The sequence below is a fragment of the Lepus europaeus genome, chromosome 18 (assembly GCF_033115175.1).
Source record: "Lepus europaeus isolate LE1 chromosome 18, mLepTim1.pri, whole genome shotgun sequence".
NCBI classification, from domain to species: domain Eukaryota; kingdom Metazoa; phylum Chordata; class Mammalia; order Lagomorpha; family Leporidae; genus Lepus; species Lepus europaeus.
In genome coordinates this window covers 16,522,583-16,547,154 of record NC_084844.1, presented here as the reverse complement: position 1 = coordinate 16,547,154, position 24,572 = coordinate 16,522,583, and positions in this window count along the sequence as shown.

Below are 24,572 nucleotides of genomic sequence, written 5' to 3'. Positions count from 1 at the left end.
AACATATTTATGGAAAATGTTCCAAATTCATTAGCTACCAGGAAAATGCAAATGAAAACAGCGAGATGTTATATCACTCCAGTTAAAATAGATTTTATCAAAGAGACAAAAAATAACAAACGCTGAAAAGAATGTGGAGGAAAAGGAACTTTAATACAACTATTGGTGAAAATACGAATCACTTGACTATTATCAGAACAATTTGGAGGTTCCTTTAAAAACTAAAAGTATAGACCTACCATATGATCAGTTCTCTCTCCTGAGTCTTGTGGGCTGGGAGGCTCGTGGCTAGGCTTATTGTGGGTTCTTCCCTCCATGCATGAAATGATTCAAAGGTGGAAGCATAAGGATATATAGGAGAGCAGGATTTATTTGGAGCAAAACAAAAGTTCAAGCTCAAGAACCAAGTTATGCATGAGCAAACAGCCAAAAAAGCAAAAGACCCTAAAGAAAGAAAAGCCCTTTTGCAAGGAAAAATTTCTAAAGAAGAAAAAGCCCATCAACAAGATTTGGCGTACTGTTTATACTCACAAGAGGCATAAAGAGCAATATCCAGGGTGGAACCCAATTGTATGTTCAAAAGAGAGTGGGGTTGTTAATGGGACTTGAGCACCACTCATTGCTGTGTTTATTTTAGGAGATATTGGAACTGTCATGGCATCAGGTGCATGATGGGAGTGGTTGTGAATTCCTTGGTAAACTTTATTGTAATGATATTATAGTGACCTAAAACCATGGGGGACTCATCCTGCAACCATGTTGGATATTTCCAGCTAGCACTGACTGCAAGTTTATAACATTGTGGAACTTGTAATTATGTTACTGGGGAAGGGATGGGGACTTCCTGGTACATGAGAGGCAGTCCTAAGTGCACAGCAGGGGAGGCCTGGGCTGTGCTCAAGAAGGGAAAGGAGTCTGGTGGCACACAGAAAGGGACCGGTCATGTTAGCTGGGCCAGTCCATCACATAGGCCAACTGAAGCTGTCCTGTGTCAGCTTAGCCATGGCTGGTAAAAAACAAATTTCTGGGGCTGTTAATCAAGGACCTCCATGGGTGGGTGAGGAGCTGTCAGTGGTGGTTTGGTTAGGGCTGTCAGTTAGGAACTGTACCATCGCAAGGTTCAGCTTGTGCTGTCAGACCTCAGCTGGGCTAGAGCTGTCAATCATTCAGCGAGGCACTCTTCCCCTAACTACCTACATTCCCACAGCATGGGTATATATATCCAAACAAAATGACATCAATATGTCCAAGAGATACCTGCATTCCCATGTTTATTGCTGTACTTTTCACAATAACTAAGATATGACATCAACCTAGATTCCCAATGATTAATGAATGGATGAGTATAATGTGTCATATAGATATACAGTGTAATATTATTCAGCCTCAATAATGAAATTCTGACATTTGCAGCTTGATGGATAGAACTGGTAATCTCAAGTGAATTAAGCCAGAAACTGAAAGATAAATACTACATGTTTTCTCTAATATATGAAAACTAAAAGAAATTTATCTGAATTTAGAATGGTGATTACTAAGGGTTGTGTGTGGGGGAATAGAGAGAAAACAGAAAATGTGTATCAAAACCTTGTTAGGAAGAAGGTATAACTTCTGGTATTCTGCAGCATAGCAAAATGACCATAGTGCAAAATAATCTATTATATATTTTATGAAAACAGAAGAGAGAAGATCAAAAGTTAAGAGCATAGAGTGGTGACAGGGAGAGGGAAACATTGATTGCTTCTATATGATCTATATATTTTTTGAAATATTGTGCTGTCCCCCATAAATATATGTAATTGTTGAATGTTTATATAAACTGTTTTTTATTAAATTTTAAAGAAACTCTATTCATCTCTACACATATTTTTTAAAGTTTAACCTATGTTTTATAAAATATAAACTTGAACTTATGTACTCACTTAACTTCTTAATAGATTTAAATATTCTCCATGGTAAACACACACTACTGAATTAACATATTAAGCAGTCAAGTAAAATGAAGGATACCACAGAATAGCAGAGATATTGGATTGGGATCAGCTTCTTTGATATGTTAGAAAAACTTAGATTACCCCCCCTAACACTTATTTCTAGTTACTTTACCCAGTAATTATTGATGCTGTGTTTTGGAGGGTAAAGAAAACAATTGTTTCCATGAGGACTGTTGAAACAGAGGTCTCATCCTACTTTGATCAAATAATTATTGAAGCTGCAGTTGAATAGACAAATGATTTTGCCGTTCCATACTTTGGAGATGTTTGGTCATATTCAAATTCCTTATATGCAAATATTTCTTTTTTTGTTGTTGAAGGAGAAGAAGTTGATGTCAGTGATATCAAAAGTACTCTGGGAAACATGGGAATAGAGCTCACAGATAAAGAATGTTTGGAGCTAGAGAAGAATCTATCAGTTGATGGTAAGCATTTAAGTCTTTAGGGAACTTAGAGGGTTTTTTGTTTTTTGAGAACTTCCATCACTATCTATATTTGATATCTAAAAACAACAGGTTTAGGAGGGGTCATGTAGTTCCACCTTAAGAAGTAATCCCAATTGTGTCATTTTATTCATAGAATCGTCTACCTCTTCAGTCATTTTTATTAGGAAAAGGAAGCCAAAAGGCACCTTCAAGACTGTGTAGGGATATATGGAGAAGTAAAATGGTGGGAAGGTACCAGAAGGAAAAATGGAGAAATTAGGGGAGGACAAGGGAACTTCCAGCCTGGTGTATATTCCAGCATAGCAAAGTGCCAACAGTTCCCTCAGGTGCCAGGGAGCCACATGCACAACCTCTGAACTTCATATTGGTTTTTATTGCTGTTTTTGTTGTTTTTCAAGTAAGATAGACATTTTCTTTTTTTTAACTTTTATTTAATAAATGTAAATTTCCAATGTACAGCTTATGGATTAAATGGCTTTTCCCCCCCATAACTTCCCTCCCACCCGCAACACTCCCATCTCCTGCTCCCTCTCCCAAGACACTAGTCTTGTTTGACTCTTAATCGTATCATTATGATCAATTGTGAACTGAAACTGATCACTTTGACTAGTGAGACGGCATTGGTACATGCCCCTTGATGGGATTGAATTGGAATCCCCTGGCATGTTTCTAACTCTACCATTGGGGGCAAGTCAGATAAACATGACTATTGTCTGCTAATACCAACTGATAGAATTAAAAAGGAGAGAACGATCCAACATGGGAAGCGGGATTCACAGCAGACTCATAGACTGGCAGATGTCCTAAACAGCACTCTGGCCTCAGAATCAGCCCTTAAGGCATTTGGATCTGGCTGAAGAGCCCATGAGAGTATTTTAGGCATGGAAAACCAAGACATTGTGGCAAACAAAACAAAACAAAACAAAACAAACCAAACCAAACCTAAATGAAAGATCTCTGCAATTGAGATCCCAGTGGAAAGAATGGGGCCATCAAAGAAGGAGGTACCTTTCTCTGAAGGGAGGAGAGAACTTCCACTTTGACTATGACCTTGTCTAAATAAGATCGAAGTCGGCGAACTCAAAAGCCTTCCATAGCCTTGGCAACTCATGACAAGAGCCTAGGGTGATTACTGATGCCATAAACAAGAGTGTCAATTTGTTAAGTCAACAATAGGAATCACTGTGCACTTACTCCCCATGTAGGATTTCTGTCCTTAATGTGTTGTACAATGTAAATTAATGCTACGACTAGTACTCAAACAGTAATTTACACTTTGTGTTTCTGTGCGGGTGCAAACTGTTGAAATCTTTACTTAATATATACAGCAGTAAAAAAAAATGAAATCTGGTCATTTGCAACAAAATGGAGGAATCTGAAAAACATTATGCTGAGTGAAATAAGCCAGTCCCAAAGGGACAAATATCATATGTTCTCCCTGATTGGTGACAACTAACCGAGTACCAAAAAGGAAACCTGTTGAAGTGAAATGGACACTCTGAGAAACAGTGACTTGATCAGCCCTTGTCCTAACTGTTGATGAACAAATTAATACTTTATCCCTTTTAGTATTTTTTTGTTCTACTTAATACCATTGGTTGAACTCTTTAATTAACACACAATTATTCTTAGATGTTTAAATTTAACTGAAAAGTAATCCCTGTTAAATATAAAGTGGGAATAAGAGAGGGAGGAGATGTACATTCTGGGAGAAGATAGACATTTTCTATACTAAACTGAGTGTTTACTTTTATGAATTTAAGTTTTTGATGCTGCTTTATTTAATTTCTCATTGTGTAGCCTGATTTGTGTCTTTCTTATAGCTGATGGAAAGGTGTACCAGAACAGGTTGATGGGTGGTGTGAAAACCCTTAAAGGTGAGTTGAAATAGGAAAAGGCAGATGAATCTGAAACATATATGTATTGCATTCTCTAATCCTTCCATCATATATGTATGTGTGTGTATGTTTGTAAAACCATATTATTTTATTGGATTGTTTTTGTATATATTTTAGCAAGTAATCTCCTGTACCATACTTTAACCTTAAGATTTAAGTGAAATCTCACATCAAGACATGATTCTTGAATGGCTTTACCCCAGTGAAATGGAAAATTATTAAAAAAAAAATGTTATTAGCCCAGATGGATAAAAAGGAATTTGCTCTGTATAGTCCTGAATTCTGAGTCCATGGAGGAAGGATCTTTGAAAACTCACAACTATTAGTATATTTTAACATGAGTTCTAGTTCATATTTATATTTGTTAAATGACCCAGGAAGTCAAAAGCTATAAAATAGGCCAAAATTTAGTACCAAAATTGTAACTCTCCATATTAAACTGGTCAATCAGTAAGAGTTTCCTTTTAAAACTCTTTTTAAAATTAATTTAAAATAAAAATTACAACAGATGCAAAAAACAAATGGTCAGTAAATTAGTGGACATAATTAACAATAAAATAACTAACTCATGCTCTGGGACTTCATATGATACAAATTCAGGAGTACTTCAAAATGTTCCTGGAAGAGGCTGGTGTTGCGCAGTGGGATAAGCCACCCCCTGCAATGCTCACATCACATAATGGAGTCCTGACTACTCCACTTCTGCTCCAGCTTCCTGCTAATGCATCTGAGAAGGCAGTGAAAGATGGTCCAAGTACCTGAGCCCCTGCCACCAACATGGGACACCTGGATGGAGTTCCTGGCTCTTGGCTTCAGCCAGGCTCAGTCCTGGCTGTTGTGGACATTTGAAGAGTGAACAAGTGGATGAAATATATTCATTCATTCATTCATTCTCTCTCTCTCTCTCTTTCTCTCCTCTCTCCCTCCCTCCCTCCATCCCTCTCTCTCCTCTTTCTGTCACTGCCTTTCAAATAAATATTTAAAAGATATTCATGGAAAATGCAAATTATGAAAAAATATGCTTGGATTTCAAAATTATTTTGCACCAAAATGAATTTATCTTTTAAATCCACTTTCTACAAAATTTTTGATGTGAGTGACTGGCACTGTGGCATAGCAGGTGGCGCTACCGCCTGCAGTGCTGGCATCCCATATGGGCACTGGTTCAAGTCCCAGCTACTCCACTTCCCATCCATTCTCTGCTATGGCCTGGGAAAGCGGTAGAAGACAGCCCAAGTCCTTGGACCCCTGCACCCATGTGGGAGACCAGGAAGAAGCTCCTGGCTCCTGGCTTTGGATTGGAGCAGCTCTGGCTGTTGGCGGCCAATTGGGGAGTGAACCAGTGGATGGAAGATCGATCTCTCTCTCCCTCCCTCCCTCCCCGCCTCTCCTCTTCATGTGTAACCCTGACTTTCAAATAAATAAATAAATCTTTAAAAAAAAATTTTATGTGTCCTTATAGAAATGCTAACAGCATTAAGTTAAGTTGAAAGTCTGGCACTGTGGCATAAAAGGTAAAGCCTGTAGTGCCAGCATCCCATATGGACACTGGTTCAAGACCTAGCTGCTCTGCTTCCTATCCAGCTCTCTGCTATGGCCTGGGAAAGCAGTAGAATATGTCCAAGTCCTTGGACCCCTGCACTGGTATTGGAGACCTGGAAGAAGCTCCTGGTTCCTGGCTTTGAATTGGCGTAGCTCTAGCTGTTGCAGTCATCTAGGGAGTGAACCAGCAGATGGAAGACCTCTCTCTCTCTGCCTCTGCCTCTCTGTAACTCTGCCTTTCAAATAATAAATAAATAAATTTTTTTAAAAAAGTTAATTTGAAACGGTCCAAGTTTAGCCAATAAAATAAAAACTAAATTCATTAAATAACAGACTAGACATAAAGAGCGTATTCCAAACAACTGCAATTTAACACTGAAAATATACCAAGATTGCAGCATAGACAAAAATGAAACATAAGAATGTGAAGTTAAGAGATGAGAGGGTTAGAGTGATAAATCTGCAGGTTTTTCCAGTATTACAAAGATCTAAAAAAAGAGGATGAAGGAAAATACCAATATGAAAGAACTGATAATTCTCATTATTGTTGAAAGACATGAATCATAAAATACAGGGAATTTAATGGATAGTGAAAAGGATAATTAAATAGAAATCACTGTCCAGATACATCACAGGAAAACCACAAAACACATAAACAGAAACCTTAAAATCCACCAAGAGTGAAATCTGAGTAGCTACAATAAAATAATAGTTAGATACAAGGTTTATAAACAGCAAAAAATGTAAAGAAACATATTGTAATATTTTCAAAATACTGATAAAATAGCTGTCAACATGGGGTTTCCACTGAAAAACCTTATTATCTTTATTTTCAGAATGAGGAAGTTACAAATTTTAAGAAAAAAATGCTGACTTTGATAAAACAGATCATCATGATGAATAATTTTAAAGGGATATATATCTTGAAGGAAAAAATACTCCCAAAAAAGAATTCTGAAGAGTCATATGAGTAAAGAAGTTGTTAAATCCACATAAACCTTTTTTTTAAAGATTTTATTTATTTATTTGAAGGTAGAGTGAGAGAGAGAGAGAGAGAGAGAGAGAGAGAGAGAGAGAGAGAGATGGAGAGACAGAGAAAGGTCTTCCATTTGCTGGTTCACTCCCTAAATGGCTGCAACAACTGGGGTCGGGCCAGGCCGAAGGCAGAAGACAAGGCTTCTTCCAAGTCTGCCATGCAGGTGCACGAGCTCAAGTGCTTAGACCATATTCTACTGTTTTCTCATGCCATTGCAGAGAGCTGGATCAGAAGAGGAGCAACTAGGACACGAACCACTGCCCACTGAGGCTTAGCCTACTGTGCCACAGTACCACCCCCCAACATAAACCTTTTAAGAATGTAAAATATTAGCAAGTTTAAATTTTGGTATGTCTAATACAATAACATTAATATGTTGGAGGCATGTGGGGAATAGGTAAGTATAATCGTAATTGGTGACTTTACTATCCTTTTGTCGTAATAGAACACAAGAGTAAATACAATGAAGAGTTGAATATTGTGCCTAACCATCTTGAACCAATGTGCATATTAAATACATAGAATCTGTACCTAATAACTAGGATGTGTATTCTTTTCATTCACATGGTCAAAAATATACTGAGCTTTAAATAGGATTGTCACATAATTTATTGATTAAACCTTTGAGAATGAATGAAGTTTAAGAATATGTAAAAGTAATCTATAATGATATCAAGTGGTTGATTATGAGCTAGAGATTGAATGGGAAAGGGCCTGAGGGAACTTTCTAGGATGATGGGTTTAATTTCTTGCTTTAGGCAAAATTGCATGGGTGTATTCAGTTATCAAAACTTGGGTGGTCATTTGACGAGCAACTAAGTCACCACTTGATGAGATAGCCACATCCCATATCCAAGTGCTTGATATGAGTCCTGGCTACCCCACTTTGGATTCAGCTTTCCTCCTAAGGCACAGCCTGCTATATTCTGTTTACTATACCACAATTTTAAAATATGATATTTGACAGCTTCTTTCTTCCTGAAACTCAAGAGTAATTCAGTGCTTTTATTATTTTAACTTTTCTCCCATAATTTCAAATATATTAAAGATAGCACAAAAAGAGATGTTTATATTAATATTAACCTTATTTATAAATGCATACACAAAATCATCAGAATAGCGGAAGATGAAAAATGTGGAAAATAAGGAAACTAATAAAAAGACACATAAATTGCATCATGTAAGAAATAAAAGATTTTGCATGAAAATACAAGCTAAATACATTTTTTTGACAGGCAGAGTTAGTGAGAGAGAGTGACAGAGAGAAGGTTCTTCCTTTTGTTGGTTCACCCCCCCTTATGGCCTCTGTGGCCAGCGCAGCGCCAATCCAAAACCAGGAGCCAGGTGCTTCCTCCTGGTCTCCCATGCAGGTACAGGGCCCAAGCACTTGGGCCATTCTCCACTGCCTTCCCGGGCCACAGTAGAGAGCTGGACTGGAAGAGGAGCAACCAGGACAGAATCTGGTGCCCCAACAGGGACTAGAACTCAGGGTGCCGGCACCGCAGGTGGAGGATTAGCCTAGTGAGCTGCAGCGCCAGCTGCTAAATAACATTTTTTAAAGGCACAGAAAAATTAGAGAAGATACTTCTATGGCATAAAACCAATCAAGTGAATTATGGAATGCATTAAACACTACAAGAATTCAGTAAGAACAAGCCAAACAACAATTATCAAAGTGGACACACATAAGAATGGACGTTGGATAAAAGAGAAGACCCTTCAGAGGCCAATCAGTATTTTTTTTTTTTTTTGGACAGGCAGAGTTAGACAGTGAGAGAGACAGAGACAGAGTTACAGAGAAACGTCTTCCTTTCGTTGATTCACTCTCCTAATGGCTGCTACGGCTGGTGCTGCACCAATCCGAAGCCAGGAGCTGGGTGCTTCCTCCCTGTCTCCCATGCGGGTGCAGGGCCCAAGGACCTGGACCATCCTCCATTGCCTTTCCGGGCCACAGCAGAGAGCTGGACTGGAAGAAGAGCAACTGGGATTAATACCTGGCGCCCCAACCGGGACTAGAACCCAGGGTGCTGGCACCATAGGCGGAGGATTAGCCAAGTGAGCCATGACACTGGCCGAGGCCAATCAGTATTAAAGAAGTAATTTATATCACCAATGATCATTGAAATCCAAGGTAAAAGGATGATAAAATATAAGTTCATACCACTTAACACATATTAGATTCACATAAATTATAAAAGTCAAACAATATCAAGTGCTGGCAATGATATGGAACAATGGAAATTTTCATGTATTGCTGGCTAATATGAATAGATTGAACAATTAAAATCTCAAGAAGTAAAAACTGTGCATATTTCACTTTCTTTGAATATTCACTGCAGCTATCCCATTCCTTTTTATATATCTCAGACTCTCTTGTCTACTAGGAAAAAATGTACAAGAATATAAATGCATTATTGTTTATAATGGCCAAAGATTGGAAACAACCTAAATCTTCATCTATAGGAGAATGAATAAATGTAGTAGGAACTAAATTGTAATAGAATAATAGTTCAAATGAGTGAAGAGGAGCTCCAAGTTTCAACATGAATAAATATAACAAAACCAGCAAATTTTGAATGAAGAATACAGAAGTGAACTCACATTATGATGTGATACATATGAACTTCAAAGTTATACAAAACATTTCGTGTGTGTGAGGAAGACTCAGAAAGCTCGTGGGAAAGTGGAATTTAAAAATAGTGCTTTTGTTCTGTGAATTTTTGATGCATGCTCATACATATAAAATATTCACAAGAATTATAAACACTATATTTATCACTTCTTGTCCTTTTGGCTAAGATCAAGTGTAAAATAGTGGTACCCTTTGGGGTAAAGGAGAGAAAGAATGGAATGAAGAGGATTTTTTGGTATATTTTTGTTATATCAATACTATTTATTCATGAGGAAGGTTAGGTGGATACACAGATGCCAATGATATCATTATCAAATTTTGAATTATTTTAATATTTCAAATTTGACATAGATATAAATAGAATGACTAGAAATTATTTGATAAATTTATTCGGGGGAAAGGACCATGTGAATTTCTGTTCAGTAAATATGGGTAACTCCTTCCTACCATCAGCAGGCTGTGAGTTCAGTTTTCTCTAATTATATGAATCGTTTAGCACTTTCATCACACCTTTGAAAGCAAATTATATAAGCTGACTCTTCCCCTAGAAAACATAGGGTTGAAATTTTAATTCAGTCTTAATTACTGACAATCATTGTACAACTGATCATAACTCACTGGACCTTAGTCTTCATGGTGAAACCAATGTTCATAATTCACGCTAAATCATAACTTCTGTCACATTTTATGCTTGTTCTGTTTTACTTATATTCCTTTCTTTTTCCTAAGGAGGGATTGTTGATGTCACTAAACTGGACACCATTTTGCAAAACATGGGAATGAAGCTTACAGAAATGGAGAGAAAAGATTTAATAGAGAAACTGCCTGTTGATGGTGAGCATGTAAATCTTTGTACTAATCAGGATAACCTGAGGCTGTCAAAGTCTATATGGTCAACTCTGAAAAATATATTTGCTATTAAAAATATTTACAAAAACTTGGAAATGAACTCAGAAAGGAAATGAGGTGAAAGTCTTTCTTGTCATTTTATTGACATGTGTCAGCAACACTACCTTTGGAAACAAAAGAATACGGATTGGGTGGACAGGATTATAAAAATGAGTGAAAGACAAACATCTGGGGGCAGAGCAATGTGAAAAACAGTCTGAAGGTTAATGCAGAAAAAAATGGGACAATGAAAGAGAAAAGAGCAGGTCAAAGATGAGAGGTTATTAATAACATGATGATGTACACATTCCATAGCCATATATAATGGTGCTACCTCACTTTCTCAGAGCCAACAGCTATCAAACCTTCAAGCCATGATGTATGGATTAATCCCTTATTATGAAGCTGCATAATATCCCACTTCTGAACTCAGACTCCATGATCCAAAGGCCATGTTCTCAGACATCTTGTTTTTCTACTTACTACTTGTTGAATTTTTATTTTTATTAAAAAATTAATGAATGTCATTGTAAAAATTAGAAGAAAAATAAGAAAAGAAGGAAGAGGAAAGTTATGGTGGGAAGTATGATTATGTAGTTAAAGCTATATATATGAAATACATGAAATTTGTTCCCTTTATAAAATAAAAAAGTAAAAAAGATCCAGAAGCAAGCCCCAAAATATGGTTAAAATCTAATTTTGGCCGGCGCCACGGCTCACTAGGCTAATCCTCCGCCTTGCGGCGCCGGCACACCGGGTTCTAGTCCCGGTCGGGGCACCGATCCTGTCCCGGTTGCCCCTCTTCCAGGCCAGCTCTCTGCTGTGGCCAGGGAGTGCAGTGGAGGATGGCCCAAGCCCTTGGGCCCTGCACCCCATGGGAGACCAGGAGAAGCACCTGGCTCCTGGCTTCGGATCAGCGCGGTGCGCCGGTCGCAGCGCGCTACTGCGGCGGCCATTGGAGGGTGAACCAACAGCAAAAAGGAAGACCTTTCCATCTGTCTCTCTCTCACTGTCCACTCTGCCTGTCAAAAAAAAAAAAATCTAATTTTGACTGCAGTATATCAGTAAAAATTTTATGCTAATGAAAGAAACCTTCCACAAAAGAGCACATATTGTATGACTCACCTCATATGAAATGTCCAGAATTGGTAAATCTATAGAGACAGAGTATAGATTGGATTTCCTGGGACTGGAGTTGGTGACTGTGGGATATTGGATGGAAGGTGGAGTGATGAAAATTTTCAAATATTAGACTCAGGTGATGGTTGCAGAGTTGTTTTCTGCATGCTTAAAAGCATGCCACTGTGCACATTAGGTAGGTGGATTTTATAGTGTGGGAATTATATTCATAATAGTTCAGTATATCTTCCAAAATACAATAATGGCCTGCCTGATTTTTTTAGGTACAGGAGAAAATGAAGAACAAAATTCCTCTCAGCCTAGGTTTAGTAATACTGTCGACAATTGATGCTTTCTTCAGGTCACTTTTGTTAAAAAATGGTTCAATTATTGGGAATGTTTTTCTGTCATAATCTTAGTATCAGAGTTTCCCAATTATATGAAGCCTTTTAAATATTTATCATTTATAAATAGGAAAAAATCAATAAGATATTTTGTAAATGAACATTTTGTAGTTATTTTTCATCCAATATAGGAAAATATATCTGAGATGCTAGAATATCCTGGATTTCTGAGTTAATTCTATCTATGTAACATGCTTTCAATGTAGTGTATTTCTAAAATAGATTTTACAAATAAATGTAGAGATTCTACTTTATAAAATATCTCACATTAATCTCTGGAGTAATCATTATTTATGTAGGATAAAGGAGTAAGAAACTGAGGGAAAAGTCAACAACTACTAAGTATCAGCTCATTACATAAGGAAATGATTTTAAAATTCCAATGGAAGTATTATATGTAGTATATGACAAGTTGTAACTCCTGATTCTTGTGCTTGATTTGAACAGTAGAGAGCTTCCATAGCACAGAAGCCATTAAGTAGACTCGTTGGAAAAACTGACTTAATTTTGTAAATCAGTCTTGATTATTGAAGGTTTACCTTCCTATAGCTTCCTATAGCTAAATGAACCAAAGTTCCAATGCTTATAATCTAGAACTTCTAGCTTCCCAAGAGGAATAAACATAGATAAAAATTATAGGCTCTATAAAATATTACTTTATTATTTTATATTATTTTTAATCTGTCAATGAAGTATATTTGATTTACATATTTTCTTAATAGCTATTCAGAAAGTTGATATGAAAAATGTAATGGATGAAATGAAAGCTTTTACTGGTGAGTAATAAATTACTCTAATACTAAATTATCTAATACTATGTTTTTTGAAACATTTTGAAAAAAAGCATTTTGAAAATACTTTTTCAATTTATCCTACAAGTATAGTTTATGTTACTTTTTCATCAAGTATATACTCTTAAAGACTTATACTGGACTTTATCTACATTTAACAATTTGATTAAAAATCTCTAGTTTGATAAGCAGTTTAGAGTAAATAGTTTAAGAAATTAAGTGACAGCTTTAATAGAGGTCAGAATATTCATATTAATTTCATCGTATAGGAAATAATCATATATTTAAGAGCAGCCCCAATACTAATTTCCCCTGCCAGAACTGTAAATCACAATTGTGATTTTCTGGACAATCTTGATAGCAAAATTACTGCTTTGTTGCCTTAGAGGTACACAAATCCATCGTTAAGAGATTATTTCCTTCATTAAATCAGGGTTGAGGTTCTTTTTGTGGTTCCACAATATGTGTAAGTTGTGTATGTTTCTATTTGTTCACTACTTCAAGTAAAAAGTCATACAACACAGATAATGAAATTTTTATAATTCACAGTCATTAGAGGTCCTCAGAATGGTCAAGCACTAACATTCCTATCTTTTGAAAGGAATAAAGGTCGATGCCAATGATCTGCCCAACGTTCTGGGGAGCATGGGGATCGAGCTCACGGAAAGAGAATGTGCAGAACTACAGGAAACCATACCCACCGATGGTGAGCCAGACGAATGCCAGAGTAGCCTTTCGAGGGAGCTTGGTATTAAGGGTCATTGGTAGCAACTTTATAATGTTGTTTCTTTAGTTATTCCTTCTCAGAGGTGCTGAAAATGACCAGGGAAAGGTAAGTTCTCTATCATGTTGATTTAATGCGGGAATCACCAAGCTCTTGAACTATCAGAGCTGACAGACATGTAACCATGTTAACCATACAGGTTACTGAGACCTGATGATATGAAGGAGAGAGCAAGAGATTTTTTTTTTTTCATTTTTGACAGGCAGAGTGGACAGTGAGAGAGAGAGAGACAGAGAGAAAGGTCTTCCTTTGCCGTTGGTTCACCCTCCAATGGCCGAGATTATTTTTTAAAGATTTGTTTATTTGAAAGGCTGAGTAACAAAGGGGCAGAGGCAGAGAGATAGAAAAGTCTTCCATCTGCTGGTTCACTCCAAAATGGCCACAACTGCTGGAGCTGAGCTGATATGAAGCCATGATCTAACCACGAGAGAGCAAAAGGGAAAGGGGAAAGAAAAGGGACAGACAAGAGTCGAGGTCATTTCTGAATAATGATAGAGTCTCTCCGGCGGTTTCCTCAGATGTCTAACACTGTACACATTTTTGTCACTAAGTTTTTCTTTTAAAAACTAATTATTATTTGATGAACATTAGGACAAACTTCCCAGAGAAGGCATTAAAAATTTTTCCTTAGGGCCAGTTTTGTAGTGTAACATGTAGCATCTCTGCCTGTGATGCTGGCATCCCATATGGGTACCGTTTTGAATTCTGGCTGCTGCACTCTGAACCACCTCCCTGCTAATGCACCTGGGAAAGAAGTGGAAAATGACCCAAGTCCTTGGGGCCCTGCACCCACGTGGGAGACTTGGAAGAAGCTCTTTGCTCCTGTCACTTGGGGAGTGAACCTGCAGTAGAAGATCTCAAAGATCTCTCTTCATTCTGTTTTTCCATCTCTCTCTGTAACTGTGTCCTTCAAACAAATAAGTCTTTAAAAAAACTCTATTACTAGAATTATCCAGTTGCCTTATAGCTGTGTGACCATCCCATTATTTTCTTTCTCATATAAATTGTGACTTTTCTTACAGCTGCTGGAAAGGTGTATCAGAAGAGATTGTTGGATGGTGTGAAGTCTATGAAAGGTATGTTAAGAAGCATGACTAGTAGAAAAAAATGCTACATTAACACATGCATTTATATGACTAGTTTTAGTTGTATTTACATCTTTATATTTAGATTTCTCATTTTATTACATTCATTACACCATACTTTCATGTAATCATCCATTATTTGACATTTTCAGGAGTCCTTTCATTATTGAATATTTCTAAATAGCAACATCAGAGAATCACTTGATCTCTAATTATACACACAATATAATGCAGAAAACAGTAGATATTTGTTCTCCAAATTTGCCTATTTTACAAATAATCTGGCAATGATCTTTAATATAATTTTATTCCAAGAATTAAGAGTGTTCATGTTATTTTCTATATGTTCTTTCCCAAATGTCTTTAATAACACAGACACACACACACACACACACATATAGCATAGGATATATATATAACATAGGACACACATATATATTTTATATGGCATAGGATATATATATATATATATATATATATATCGCATAGGATTATGGCCAAACTGCTTTTCCCTCTCTCTTCTTGGCACTCTTTACCATAAGAGAAGACAAGGAAGTAGGAAGGGAAAGAGGAATGGCTATAGATTCTACTTCTTAGTGCAGGGTGAGTGAAGTCTCTTGCAGGTAGCAGTGGAACTCATGACATTCTATACCTTTGGAAAAATGGCAGTCAGCAATATTCTTTGGAGAGTTTTGTAGTGAATGTACTGTTTTTTATACTCTAATAGCACAATACATTACAATTTCAGTACACTTTTTATATGTAGCAATAATGCAGAACATTGATGGTCAGAAGCTCCAAGTATCACTCTCAGCTATTGCATGACTTTGTTCTGGGTACAGGTCTGCTCAGTGTTCTCCCTGTGCGCCCTATGGGGACAGTTCTACCTTTGGTATGAATATTCTTTAAACACCTCGGTTTTTTTTGTTTTTTTTTAAACTTACCTTGCAGTGCAAAGGAAAAAATTGCACTTTATTTTTTATTTTTTTAAAATTTTTATTTAATAAATATAAATTTCGAAAGTACATCTTTTGGATTATAGTGGCTCCCCCCCACCCCAGATCTCCTTCCCACCTGCAACCATCCCATCTCCCACGCCCTCTGCCATCCATTCTTCATCAAGATTCATTATCAATTATCTTTATATACAGAAGATCAATTTAGTATATACTAAGTAAAGATTTCAACAGTTTGTGCCCACATAGATACATAAGGTATAAAGTACTGTTTGAGTACTAGTTTTACCGCTAATTCACATAGTACAACACATTAAGGATAGAGATCCTACATGGAGAGTAAGTGTACAGTGACTCCCATTGTTGATTTAACAATTGACACTCTTATTTATGACGTCAGTAATCACCCGAGGCTCTTGTCCTGAGCTGCCAAGGCTATGGAAGCCTCTTGAGTTCACAAACTCCAACGTTATTTAAACAAGGCCATAATCAAAGTGGAAGTTCTCTCCTCCCTTCAGAGAAAGGTACCTCCTTCTTTGATGGCCCATTCGTTCTGCTGAGATCTCACTCACAGAGATCTTTCATTTAGGTCTTTTTTTTTTTTTTTTTTTTTTTTTTAACCACAGTGTCTTGGCTTTTTATGCTTGAGAAACTCTTATGGGCTTTTTAGCTGGATCTGAATACCTTAAGGGCTGATTCTGAGACTAGAGTGCTGTTTAGCATATCTGCCATTCTATGTAAACTCCTCTTTTGACATTTATTAATTAATACTGTAAATAACAACTTTAAACACAGAGTCCCCTAAGTGATTCTTCAACTCCAAATATTTTTAAGTTGTTCTTAATATGATAGGAGATGAGTGAACCATATAAGCCTATTCAATCAATAATCTAAATAACTGTATATATGTCTTTCTTTTTTAGCATTATGAAATACATATAAAATAAAATTTATGCCTGGATATATCAATATTTTGAATTATTTATTTTTTCTTCATGATTCTTTGCTATTTCTTTCCTAAGGAGGAATGGTTAAAATCAATAACATAGACAATGTTCTGAGAAACCTGGGAATTGAACTCACAGAAAAGGAACGTGAAAGTCTGACGGAAAATCTGCCACTTAGTGGTAAGAGTTATAGATAACAATTGGGTTTCAAAGGAATTTACAATTATGGACTTATGTAAGGAAATATGTATAACTAGTGATAGTTCATAAGACAAAAAATGGCATTATTCAATGATAAATGAAAGCTGATTCTAATTTAAAATAGAGCATTTATTAGTTTGGAGGCTAAAAGAAAAACTTTTAACTTAACACAAGTTAAGCAGTTTATTTGAAAATTAAAGGGTCAACAAATTAGGAAGCACTCAGACTCAGAAAAGCAGAGATCTTGAGCAGCAGGCTTATATAGGCTGAATGAAGAAGCAAAGTATAGGTGTTATCTCATTGGTTATAGATGGGCATTTAACTCATTTTTAAATTTCTGGTTACAAAACTAGTGGCTATAGTGATTGGCTGGTGGTTGGCTGTTTGTGACTTTTTTAAAAATATATTTATTTGCTTGAGAGGTAGAGTTACAGAATGAGAGGGAGAGACAGAGAAAAAGGTCTTCCATCCACTTGTTCACTTGCCAAATGGCTGCAACAGGCAGAGCTGGACGGATCCAAAGCCAGGAGCCAGGAGCTTCCTCTGGGTCTCCCACGTAGGTGCAGGGGCCCAAGGACTTGGGCCATCTTCTACTGCTTCCCCAGGCCTAGTAGAGAGCTGGATCAGAAGTAGAGCAGGCCGGCGCCGCGGCTCAATAGGCTAATCCTCCGCCTAGCGGCGCCGGCACACCGGGTTCTAGTCCCGGTCCGGGCACCGATCCTGTCCCGGTTGCCCCTCTTCCAGGCCAGCTCTCTGCTGTGGCCAGGGAGTGCAGTGGAGGATGGCCCAAGCCCTTGGGCCCAGGATAAACACCTGGCTCCTGCCATCGGATCAGCGTGGTGCGCCGGCCGCAGTGCGCTACCGCGGCGGCCATTGGAGGGTGAACCAACGGCAAAAGGAAGACCTTTCTCTCTGTCTCTGTCTCTCACTGTCCACTCTGCCTGTCAAAAATAAAAAAAAAAAAAAAGTAGAGCAACTGGAACTTGAACCGGTGCCCATATGGGATGCCAGCACTGCAGGGCCACAACGCTGGCCCTGAAAGCTAACTTTTTTTGGCTATAGAATCTAACTCTAACTTTTCATGCATGAAAGAATAAGACAGGTAAGAAAAGGACATACCTGTGTTTCAGAAATAGAGACATTAGCTATTCCCCTCCTGTGTTCTTTTCAATTGCTTAGAAAATGGTCACTACTACTTTCTTTGTTTGTTTTTTTGTTTAAGATTTATTTATTTATTTGAAAGTCAGAGTTACACAGAGAGAGGAGAGGTGGAGAGAAATGTCTTCCATCTGCTGGTTGACTCTCCAGTTGGCCGCAATGGCTGGAGCTGTGCCGATCCGAAGCCAGGAGCCAGGAGCTTCTTCTGGGTCTCCCATGCTGGTGCAGGGGCCCAAAGACTTGGGCCATCTTCTGCTTTCCCAGGCCATAGCAGAGAGCTGGATTGGAAGAGGAGCAGCCAGGGCTAGAACCGCTGCCCATGTGGGATGCCGGCACTTCAGGCTAGGGCATTAACCAGCTGTGCCACACCACCGGCCCCCACTACTACTTTCAAATTAGGAAATGCATATGGAACAGGGTGAATGTTTTAGAACAGATAGTCTCCTAACTACACAGTCATCTTCAACCAGTTCTATTCTTAAATGACCAAATGACCATTGCTCATTTCATTTTTACATATTTTCCCAGGGAAATATTACTAGAATAATGTTATGCTGAAGACTACCCTGAATATTAGATTAATATAGTCACAATTATACTTCTTAACATCATATTTTAAATATTTTCATAATTTCTTACCTTATATTGGTTTCTCTTTCAGTAGGTTGAATTATAGTTTTCCATAATATAACAAGAATGTTTTTTATTATCCTGTACTCCTCATTCTCCCTGTCTTCCTATAGCTCATTAATTGCTAAATGAAGTCACCAATATGGGATGCTGGCACTGCAGGCGGAGGCTTAGCCCACTATGCCACAGCACTAGCCTCGCCTAAAACTCAGTCCTGGTCTCCCACATGAATGGCAGGAATCCAATCACTTGGGCCATATCTACTGCCTCCCAGGGAATACAAGAACAAGAAGATGAAGTCAGTATCTATAGCTGGGTATGCAACCTTTGTAGGAGAGGGAGAGGAGAAAGAAGAGAGAGGAGAAAAAGGAGAGGAGAGAGAGGAGGAGGAGGAGGGGGAAAGGGAGGGGGAAGGAGGGGGGCGGGGGAGGGGGAGAGAGAGAGAGAAATTGATTTTTCATCCTCTGGTTCACTCCTCAAATGACTGAAATGGCCAGGGTGACTGAAATGGCCAGGGCTGGGCCAGACTGAAAGAAGGAGCCAGGAATTTTATACAAGTCTCTCCGTGTGGGTGACAGGGGCCCAAGTACTTGGGTCATCTTCTGCTTTCCCAGGCACATCAGCAGGGAACTGGATTTGAAATGGAGCAGCCAGGACTTGAACTGGCATTCATATGAGATGCTGACATCATGGGCAGCAGCTTAACCCATTGAGCCACAACACGGGACCTGAGGGACATAAACATCTTAACTGCTGGGCTAAGCATTCACCCCAGATCCCACATGTTTTTTTATTTGCACTTAGTCCAATGCACTTAGTTCCCATGGGTTGATTGACCTTCCTGATATTGAAACAGTATCATGTTTCCGTAACACTCTACCTTTGACTATAATTTCTTTTCCTTAAAGATAGAAAGGTAGAACTATTTATCCAAACCATATAGATATAGATATAGATATATAGATATAGATATCAAAAGATTGAGAACTCATATCAAAAGCTGTTCCAAGTTAGTAGTAGAAATAAATTAATAGTTAGGGGCCAGTGCTGTGGCAAAGCAGGTAAAGCTGCCGCCTGCAGAGCCAGCATCCTATATGGGTGCTGGTTCTAGTCCCAGAAGCTCCACTTCCAATCCAGCTCCCTGTTCAAATGCCTGGAATAGCAGTAGAAGATGGCCCAAGTCCTAGAGCCCCTACACTCACGTGGAAGACCTGGAAGAGGCTCCTGGCTCCTGGCTTCAGATCAGCACAGCTCTGGCCATTGTGGCCATCTGGGGAGTGAACCAGCAGATGGAAGATCTTTCTCTGCTCTCTCTGCCTATGCTTCTCTGAAACTCTGCCATTCAAATAAATAAATAAATCTTTAAAATAAAATAATAAAATGGCCGGCACTGCGGCTCACTAGGCTAATCCTCTGCCTGCGGTGCCGATACTCTGGGTTCTAGTCCTGGTTGGGGCGTAGGTTCTGTCCCAGTTGCTCCTCTTCCAGTCCAGCTCTCTGCTGTGGCCCGGGAAGGCAGTGGAGGATGGCCCAAGTCCTTGGGCCCTACACCCCATGGGAGACCAGGAGAAGCACCTGGCTCCTGGCTTCAGATCGTTGCAGTGCGCCCGCTGTAGCAGCCATTTAGGGGGTGAACCAACGGAAGGAAGACCTTTCTCTCTGTCTCAAACTCTCACTGTCTAACTCTGCCTGTCAAAAAATAAAATAAAAATAAAAAAAGAATAGTAGCAGTAAAAGTTAAAAAATGAAAAATGGAATCTGACTGTCAACATAAATCTTAGAAAGAAGCTTAGTTTAAACTAGAAATAAAGGCTAACAAAAAACAAACCAACATCAACTCATAAGAGTATAAGCATTAGATTTAAGAAAGCAGTGTTTTTAGTCAGCTTTCCACCTACCATAGAATGGATTCTTGCCATCATTGCATCTGAATTTTTGATTGAATCATATTAAATTGTGAGTGGATTTAATAGCTTTTTTTTTTTTATCTTATCATACTGTCTTTTCCTAACTATGGTTTTTCTTACAGCTAGTGGAATGACTGATCTCAGTAAATTGCTGGAAACAGTGGAAATTGTTACAGGTTAGTTAAAAGTTACTATAAATCTAATGTCTTCATTTTTATACTAAATTATTTTTATATAGCACCATATTTTTCATTGCCTTTTTTTTTCTTTTCCTTTGTCTGTATTGATCAGTATCTACCTAGAATTATAATTTGGAATATCTGAATTGTAGTACTATTTCAGTGTAAGTTCTGGTGGCAAATTCCTTTGTATGTGGGATATTTGCAATAATAGTCACTGTTCTTGATTTAGAGTGCCAAAAGTTTAAGTAGTACAATAAGAGATACATTAAACTCTTACAAAGGTGAAATAATTTTTTGAGGAATTTTTATTTTTTATTATTAACTTTAAATTCCAAAACAAAAATTGTAAAGTAGTAAATAAAATAAGTTCTGATATATCCCTCATCCAATTTCCCTTTTTCGCATCTCACATTAATGTATTTGTCACAATTAATGAGCTACACCAAACTTTTGGTATTGTTTTTCTCCAAACTCCTTTTATCCTTATCAGCCTGTTAATCAACATTCTGTACTGAGATGAGGTTATTCATTTATTTATTTGTGTAGTTATTTAATAATTTATCTCCCAGATGTAAGGAAGAACATGCAGTATTTGTCTTTCTGTGTCTGGCCTATTTCATTCAGCATCATGTACTCCAGTTGCATCCATTTTCCTACAAACAACAGGACTTCATTCTTTTTTTTTTTTTTTTTTTTTTTTTGACAGGCAGAGTGGATAATGAGAGAGAGAGAGAGACAGAGAGAAAGGTCTTCCTTTTTGCCGTTGGTTCACCCTCCAATGGCCGCTGCAGACGGCGCATCTCGCTGATCCGAAGCCAGGAGCCAGGTGCTTCTCCTGGTCTCCCATGCAGGTGCAGGGCCCAAGGACTTGGGCCATCCTCCACTGCCTTCCCGGGCCATAGCAGAGAGCTGGCCTGGAAGAGTCCCAACCGGGACTAGAACCCGGTGTGCCAGCGCCACAAGGCGGAGGATTAGCCTGTTAAGCCGCGGTGCCGGGACTTCATTCTTTTTTTATAGCAGAATGTATTCCATGATGTATATGTGTTCCATATTTTCTTTCTGTTCATGTGATGATGGGTACCTTGGTTGATTCCTTCTTTGGCTGTTGCCAATAGTGCTGCTAAAAACATGGTGGAGCAGGTATCTCTTTGATACAGTGAGTTCATATCTTTTGGGTACATACTCAGTAGTAGGATTGCTGGATGATATGGCAGCTCCATTTCTAGCTTTTAAAGAAATTGTCGTACTTTTTCTACACTGGCTGTACTAATTTATATTCTACCCAACAGTGTATAAGAGTTCCCATTTCTCCATATCTTCATCAGGAAATGTACTGTCTTTGGCATAATATCCATTCTGACAGTGGTGAGATGATATCTCATTGTAGTTTTGATTTACATTTGATTTGGTTAGTGATATTGAGTATTTTTTCACATATTTGTTGGTCATTGTATTTTTTCTTTTGAGAACTGGCTATTGAGGTCCATTTCTTAACTGGATTACTTTTGTTATTGAGGTTTTTGAGTTACTGATCTATTCTGAATATTAATCTTTGTTGGATGAGTAGCTTGCATATATTTTCACCCATTCTCTTGGATGTCTCTTTATTGATTGTTTAGTTTGCTGTGTGGAAGCTTCTGAGTTTCGTATGATCCCATTTGTCTAAGTTTGCTCTTATCATGTGTGTTTTGGGGGTTAGCACCTACAATATCCTAATTTATAGGACATAAACTGCATCATTATATCTATTTTACTAAGAATGAGCTTATATTTCTATCACAGTTAATGAGATTGGTGAGCAATTAATGTATTTTATTTGTATATATTCATATAATAAGTGTAGTTGGAACAGAACAGACAACATGTCTTTTTAAAGTATTAGACCTTGCCGGCGCCGTGGCTCACTAGGCTAATCCTCCACCTTGCGGCACCGGCACACTGGGTTCTAGTCCCAGTTGGGGCGCCGGATTCTGTCCTGGCTGCCCCTCTTCCAGGCCAGCTCTCTGCTGTGGCCCCGGGAGTGCAGTGGAGGATGGCCCAAGTCCTTGGGCCCTGCACCCGCATGGGAGACCAGGAGAAACACCTAGCTCCTGGCTTCGGATCAGCGTAGTGCGCCGGCCACAGCACGCCAGCCACAGCGGCCATTGGAGGGTGAACCAATGGTAAAGGAACACCTTTCTCTCTGTCTCTCTCTCTCTCTCTCTCTCTCTCTCTCTCACTATCCACTCTGCCTGTCAAAAAATAAAATAAAATAAAGTATTAGACCTTTCTCCATACTAATATATGGCCATTTTGATTATATTGAAGGAGGAGAAATTGATATTGAAAATGCTCTGGGGGAAATGGGAATAGCTCTCACAGAGAAGGAACATGAAGAACTTATAACAAATCTATCAGTTGATGGTAAGCATTTCAAATAATAGTATGGTCTTAAAGGCAGCATGCATTGTTTATTTTGTTAGAATTTATATAAACTTTCTAATGTAACAAAGAAAAATAATTTAAAATTATTTGGAATGAATTATCTCATACTTATTGGAGAGACAGACAGAAAATAAATGTAAATTCTGGTTTGTTGACATGATTTAGTTGGGCTTATGACTGCACTGTAGACTGAGAAGGAGGAAGGAGAGAAAAGGACTTAAACAAAAAAGGAAGACTAGCCTAGAAATGCATGGATATGTATAATATGATCCAATTTGTATGTTTATAACATATGTAATCCAAGTATTATAAAAACTATCTAAAGAAAGCAAAATGAATTCTACTGACGGGCCAGCATTGTGGTGTAGCAAGTTAAGCTGCTGCCTGCAATACCGGAATCCCGTGTAGGCACGTGTTCAAGCCCCAATTGCTCCCTGATCTAGCTCCCTACTAATGCACCTGGGAAAGCAGGGGAGGATGGCCCAAGTGTTTGGGCCCCTGCACCCACGCAGGAGACCCGAAAGAAGCTCCAGGCTCCTGATTTCAAATACGTCTGGCTCTGGCTGTTGCGGCCATCTAGGGAGTGAATCAGCAGATGGAAGACCTTTCTCTCTCTGCCTCTGCCTCTCTGTCACACGACGTTTCAAATAAATAAATAAACCTTAAAAATGAGAGAGTGGATAAAGAGAGAGTGGGGTTGAGCCTGTCCTGACAGGTAACAGGGATTTGAAACCAGGCGTCATTGCTTTTGAGCAGCAAGCAGAGTCCCCTCTTTAACTGCTTGTTAGGGAAGTGTAGAGCACCACAAGGACTTTGACTGGGGGCGGGGGGGGGGGGGGCATGCAGAAAGGCTCCTTGGTGAAGTTCACACTGCATTGTCTTAGCAGTTTGGAATGTCCCCGGTGTGGGGCTCTCCTGGGCAATAAACATTCCACATTCCACTAGTTTCACAATAACAATTGAATAAATTTGGTATATTGATGGTGTTTCATTTTTGTATCTTAAAAGTAATTGGAAATCTTCTGAGAAAAATTACTAATACCCTTTACCTTAAATTGTGCTTTTGCTGCCTTGGTGAACCTCCACATCACTCACTTTTGTGTGGCTTGATTTATATTTCTGTAGATAATGGAAAAGTCTACAAAAATAGATTACTGGATGGTTTGAAATCATTTAATGGTAAGTGAAAAAGGAATGAAAAACCAGCTTAATTGAAGAGAGAGATACATAATCTTTCCTATATAATAAATTGTGAGTTTTAGCAATTTATTTAATTATTGACATCACTCCCATATTCCTAGATGTGTGTGTGTTCGAAAAGTATCTCCATGTTGGAGTTCTGAAATTTCCTACTTGATAGAAAAGAACATAAAAATGTCTTGGGAATTTAGTAGGAGTTGAGACTATCTTAGAAAGTAAATAAAAACAAGCCAATTTTTTAGTGAGAAAACTAATTTTTGCACTTCTATCAGTTGTTAGTTATTTACTCAGCCTCTTTTAATATTTATAAGCTATCAACTCACCACTGTGATCCAGCCAAAGAAAGAG